Source organism: Cebus imitator, unplaced genomic scaffold (assembly GCF_001604975.1).
Source record: "Cebus imitator isolate Cc_AM_T3 unplaced genomic scaffold, Cebus_imitator-1.0 Scaffold25, whole genome shotgun sequence".
Classification (NCBI taxonomy): Eukaryota; Metazoa; Chordata; class Mammalia; order Primates; family Cebidae; genus Cebus; species Cebus imitator.
In genome coordinates, this window is record NW_016107340.1 from 11182756 (window position 1) to 11189408 (window position 6653).

Below are 6653 nucleotides of genomic sequence, written 5' to 3' on the forward strand. Positions count from 1 at the left end.
GCGGTCAGGATTCAAGACCAGCCTGACCAACATGGTGAAACCCAGTATCTATTAAAAATACAAAAATTAGCCGGACATGGTGGCTTGCCTGTAATTCCAGCTACTTGGAAGGCTGAGAGAGGAGAATTGCTTGAACCTAGGAGGTGGAGGTTGCAGTGAGCCAAGATTACACCACTGCACTCCAGCCTGGGTGACAGAGTGAGACTCTATTAAAAAAAAAAAAAAGCACTTCTATGGTAACTTTTTCCTGCGATATAATTTCAAACTATCAGAAAAGTTATAACAATGGTACAAGGAATTTCTTTACATCCTTTACCCAGGCTCACTTATTGTATACATTTTCTCCATTTGCTATTTCATTCTGTCTATCCATTATATCTGTCTTTCTACCTATCTACAGACATATTTTTCTAAACCATTCAACAGAAAATTATAGTCATCACATTCCTTTACTCTGAAGCATTATTATTATTAAATTTAAAAACATGTACCTAGTATAAAATTGACTGTTTTTGGTGTATTTTTAGCACAAAGATAGCGTCATGCAACTATCACCACAACCAGGATACCAAACAATTCTGTTACCATAAAACCCTTCCTTGTGTTGCCCGTAAACCCTGGTCATCCCTGATCTCTTATCCTTCTCCATAGTTTTGTCTTTTCCAGAATATCATAGAAATACAATTATGCAGAATGTAAACTTTTAAGATTGACTTCTTTCACTCAGTATCATGCTTTTGAGATTTATTCATATTCTGTATATAAATCATTCATTGTTTATATTGTTGCTCAGTAATACTACATTATACGAAGTATCGTAGGTTTGCTTATTCACTCATCGATAAACATTAAAATTACCATTTCAATTTTCAAGCAATTATGAATAGAGTTGCTATAAACATTCATGTACAGGTTTTTATGTGAACATAAATTTGCATTTTTCTGGAGTAAATACATATGGATGGGGTTGTTGGGTCACATGGTAAGTGTATATTTAAATTTATAAGAAAGTACCAGGCCGGGCACGGTGGCTCACACCTGTAATCCCAGCACTTTGGGAGGCTGAGGTGGGCGGATCACGAGGTTGAGATCAAGGCCATCCTGGCCAACATGGTGAAACCCCGTCTCTACTAAAAAAATACAAAAATTAGCTGGGCGTGGTTGCACGTGCCTGTGGTCCCAGCTAGTAGGGAGGCTGAGGCAGGAGAATTGCCTGAACCCGCAAGCGGAGGTTGCAGTGAGCCCGAGATAACGCCACTGTACTCCAGCCTGGCGGCAGAGCGAGACTCTGTCTCAAAAAACAAACACAAAAAAAGTACCAAACTATTTTCCAAAGCAGCTTTACTCTTTTGCACGACCACCAGCAATGTATGGAAGCTCCAGGTACTCCACATTCTTGTCGGCACTTGATAATTGCCGGTTTTCGGAAGTATTCCCACCTCATTTGTTTGGAATGCTTTGAGTAGGATTGGGATTAGCTCTTCTTTAAATGATTGTTCAAATTCAACAGTGAAGTCATCAGACTAGACTTTTCTTTGAGAATTTTGTTGCTTGTTATTGATCTATTTAGGTTTTGGTTTTCTTCATGGTTCAATCGTAGCAGGTTGTATGTGTCTAGGAATTTATCCACTTCTAGGTTTTCCAATTCCTTGGCATATAGTTACTCATAATAGTCTCTAATGATCCTTTGAATTTCTGTGGTATCAGTTACAATCTTTCCTTTTCCATTTCTGGTTTTATTTATTTGGGTCTTTTATCTTTTTTGCTATTTTCAGTTTAGAAAGACTTTTTAGATATTCAAATAAATGTGTAGTGATATCACACTGTGGATTTAATTAGCATTTTCTTAATGGCTAGTGATGTTAAGCATATTTTCATGTGTTTGTTTGCCATCTGTATATTGTATGTAATAAAGCATTCATTGAAGTCTTTTGCTTCTTTTTAAAATGGGTTATTTTCTCATTGTTGATTATTAAGAGTTTTTTTTTTTTTTTCAATATTGAGGTCCTTTGTTAGAGGAATGATTTACAAATGTTGTATCATAGTTTAAGTTATTAATGAAGTCCAATTTATTGATTTTTTACTTTTTGTATTGGTCTTATGGTGTCATATTTAAGAATGCTTGGATTTATGCAAGTTTGTGAGGATTTTATTTGTCTTCTAAAAGTTTGATAATTTTATATTTCAACTTTGGGCCTATGAGCTGTTTTGAGTAATTTGTATATAAAATGCAAGGTTTAGGTTGAGATACTTTTTTTTTTTTTTGCATCTGAATCAATTGTTTTAAAACCACTTACTAAAAAAGCTATCCTTTCTCCATTGAATTGCTGTTCCATTTTTGTTCAAAATCAAATGGCCATATTTGTGTGAATCTATTTTTGGATTTTAAAATTCTCTTCCATTGATCTGTGTTTCTATCACTTTGGCACTACCACACTGCCTTTACTATTGTAGCTTTATAATAAGTGTTAAAATTGTCTACTATGAATCCTCTAACTTTATTCTTGGTTAAAAAAATTTTCTGATTATTCAAGTCCTTTGCTTTTCTATGTAAATTTTAGAATCAGCATGTTTATATCTACAAAAAAGTATTCCAAGATTTAACTGGAATTGCATTAAATCTATAGATAAATTTGAAGAGAAATGACAAGGTATAGAATCTTCCAGTCCATGAACATAGTTTGCCACTCCATTTATTTATGTCTTCTTTGATTTATTCATAAGCTTTTTCATTCTTATTATTTCTCTTCTGTCTGAAAAACTTTATTTGGTATTTTTGTTTAGAGCAGGTCTGCTGATGATGTATTCTCTCAGTCTTTCTTCTGAGAATGTCTTCTTTTTGCCTACATTCCTGAAGGATATTTTAACTGGATATAGAATTCTGGGTTAAAAGCTATTTTATTTCAGCATTTAAAAAATGTTTCACTGCTTACTGCTTCTCATGGTTTCTGATGAGAAATATGAAGTCATTTAAAAATCATCATTGCTGGCTGGGTGTGGTGGCTCACGCCTGTAATCCCACACTTTGTGAGGCTGAGGTGGGCGGATCACAACATCAGGAGATTGAGACCATCCTGGCCCACATGGTGAAACCCCATCTCTTCCTAAAAATACAAAAAATCAGCTGGGCCTGGTGGCACACGCTTGTAGTCCCAGCTACTTAGGAGGCTGAGGCAGGAGAATCGATTGAATCAATTGAGGCTGAAATGGAGATTGCAGTGAGCCAAGATCCCACCACCGCACTCCAGCCTGAAAACGGAGGGAGACTCCGTCAAGAAAACGAAAAAACAAAAAACAAATAAAAACGCACATATCATTTTTCTCTGGCCGTTTTCAAGATATTTTCTTTTGTTTTTAGATTTCAGTAGTTTGATTATGATATTATCTGGGTGTATATTTCTTCAAATTTATTCTGTTTGGGGTTTACTAAACCTTTTTAATTTACAAATTTATGTCTTTTGCCAAATTGGGAAATATTTTATTCCTTTATTTCTTCAAGTATCTTTCTGCACGAGTCTCTTTTTCTTTTGAAATTGCAGTAACACAAATGTTAGATCTTTTGGTATTGTCATACAGATGTATTAGGCTCCACTCATGTTTTAAAAATCTTTTTTTAATCTTTATTGTGCAGATTGGATAATTTTATTGCTATATTTTCAAGTTCATTTAGTCACCCAATCCAGTAAATTCTCTACTTCAGCAATTGCGTTAAGTTCAAAAATTTTCTTTTGTTTCTTTTTTATATTTTTTATTTCTCTTCTGAAAATATCTGTCTTTCCATTTGTTTCAAGAGTGTTCACATTTATAGGAGAATGATTTTAATAGCTGGGAAGCCCTTGTCTAATTTTAACATCTGTGTTCATGGCTGTTGATTAACTTTTTCCTTAAGAGATGTGAAAGCTAAGGTTTTCCTGGTTCTTCACATGTTGAATAATTACGGATTTGATTTTGGACATTTTGAATATGGTATAATGGGACTCTGGGTCTTGTTAAATCCTATGGGGCATTTTTGTTTGTTTGTTTTAGCAGGAAACTGACAAATTTAAGTTTAGGTTGTAAATTCCTATCCCACCTTCTGTTGGCTCTGGTTCCTATGTCAGTTCAATTTTCAAAGGCTTTGTAGTGCTACTTATATCCATCCCGTGTGTGTGTGTGTGTGTGTGTGTGTGTGTGTGTGTGTGTGTGTGTGACACTCAGTGGCCAGTCTGGGACTTGGGCAGTGGTCCACCCTGTAGATCAGTTCTCAATGTCTTTTGCATGCTCTTTAGGTCAGACCCTAATATGCACAGCTCAAAGATGGGCCCAGTGATTCATACATCTTGGATCCCATATCACTTTCTAGAGCTTCTTTCTTTTCATGATTTCCCCAGGGAGATTTTTCCTGCTTCCAGGTAACATCTTCCTGGTATTTGATATTCTGACTATATAGCCACTGCCTTAGTTTCCCTGGTCTGTTATATACTTTCCACAACTGTGTCTGTCTCAGGGACCAAGTGGTGAGAGGACAAACAGAAACGAGTAATAGGACTGATGTGTCTCATACTCAGATCCATGGTTCCTCTGGTCAGACAGAAGGATTCCCCTTTATCTCATTTTTAAGCATTTGTCCAGCTATTGCTGCTTCTGTGCCTGAGTGGGATTGCCTAGGAGCTGGGACAAGAGAGGAGGTAAAACCCCAGAACATTTCCTCCACTATCTCTAACCCATAGGAGACCCCTTTCCTGCTCCTCAGACAAGGAAGAGAGAATGCTTCGCAGAACAACTTTTGTCTGCGCCTTGTATATACTTCCAGGTTTCAGGTTGCCTTTCAGTCCAGGCTGGGAGAAATCAGATTGAAAAAAGGAGAACTCACCCTTTACTTCAGTAGTTCTCAAAGATCTGTTTCCCTTTCCTAACCTACCTTCTACCATTCTCTTTTTCAAAGCCTTCAGATAGTTTACACGCTACCTCCTGTCCAAGGTTTCCATTCAGGAGGAGAGACAGGGTGGGGTACAGTATCTCCATCTTAATTGGAACCCAGAGAGGGCTCCTTTAGTTTTAAATACTTCAATGTATTTTTCCCAAGATGAAGGACTTTCTCTTACATGACCATACCATAATGATCAAAATCAAGAAATTTATCATTTTAATAATACTATTATATAAGTCACAGTCCATTTGGGCAATCATTCTAGTGATTTCCTTTACAGTTATTCTTTCCCTGGTCAAGACCTAATTAAGGATCATGAATCACATTGAGTTATCCTGTCTCTTTAGTCTCCTTTAATCTGGAACAGTTTCTTAGCCCTTCTTTCTCTTTTGTGATCTTGACATTTTATTTTGTTTTTATTTATTTATTTTGAGATGGAGTCTTGCTCTATTGCCCAGGCTGGCATGCAGTGGCACCACCTTGGCTCACTGCAACCTCTGCCTCCTGGGTTCAAGTGATTCTCCTGCCTCAATCTCCCAAGTAGCTGGGATTACAGGAACACACCACCACACCCAGCTAATTTTTGTATTTTTAGTAGAGATGGGCTTTCACCATGTTGGCCAGGCTGGTCTGGAACTCCTGACCTCAAGCAACCCACCCGCCTTGGCCTCTCAGAGTGCTGGGATTACAGGCATGAGCCACTGCACATGGTGATCTTGACATTTTAAAGAGTGCAGGCCAGTTATTTTGTAGAATATCTTTCAACTTGTGTTTGATGTTTTCTAATGATTAGATTCAGGTTATGTGTTTTTGGCAGAAATACCACGCATGAGATATTGTGTTCTTCTTAGGATAGCACAATGATGTCTGATTGTCTTATTACTAGAGATGTTATCTTTGATACTTGGCTAAGCTGCTGCTTCGCCGTTTACTCTAAAGTTACTATTTTTGTGAGTTTCTTAAGGGCTAGAGTTTGAATATAATTACATTGTTATGAGGAAAACGCTAGACTAGTGCTGTCCAGTAGAACTCTCTGCCATGATGGGATGTTCAATTCAGCACTGTCCCATATGGTAGCCATTGCCCTATGTGGCTATTGAGCATTTGAAATGAAGCTAGTGTATCTGAGTGCAGTGGCTAATGCCTGTAACCCTAGTGCTTTGGGAAGCCAAGGTAGGAGCACCGCTTGAGGCCAGGAGTTCAAGACCAGTCTGGGCAACATAGCAAGACCCTGTCTCTAAAACAAATAATAAAAAATGAACCAAGCAAGCTGGCATGCAGCTGTAGTCCCAGCTGCTCAGGAGGCTGAGGTGGGAGGATCACTTCAGCCTGGGGGGGTCGAGGTTACAGTGAGCTGTGATTGTGCCACTACACTTTGGCCTGGGCCATAGAATAAGATCCTATCTCAAAGACAAACAACAAACAAAAAGGAAATAAAATAAAATAAAAGAAAAAATAAATGAGGCTAGGGGACTGAAGAAATATAAAGAATATAATTTGAATTTGAAAACTTCCAGAGAACATCCTGTATTAACATTTCCTAAAGAATGTTTTTATAGCCTGCTCTGAGAAAAAAGGGCTCCAGGGTCAAATAAGTTAGGGATCCTTCTATACAGCATACACTGGGAAATACAGTACTATTTTCTGCCATTTTGGCATCTACATATCTTTGTGTCATCACTTGGCCTAGTGCTAGGTGTAGGTAAAATTGTCAGATAATTGTTCTGTGAGCTGTGAGTCTCCA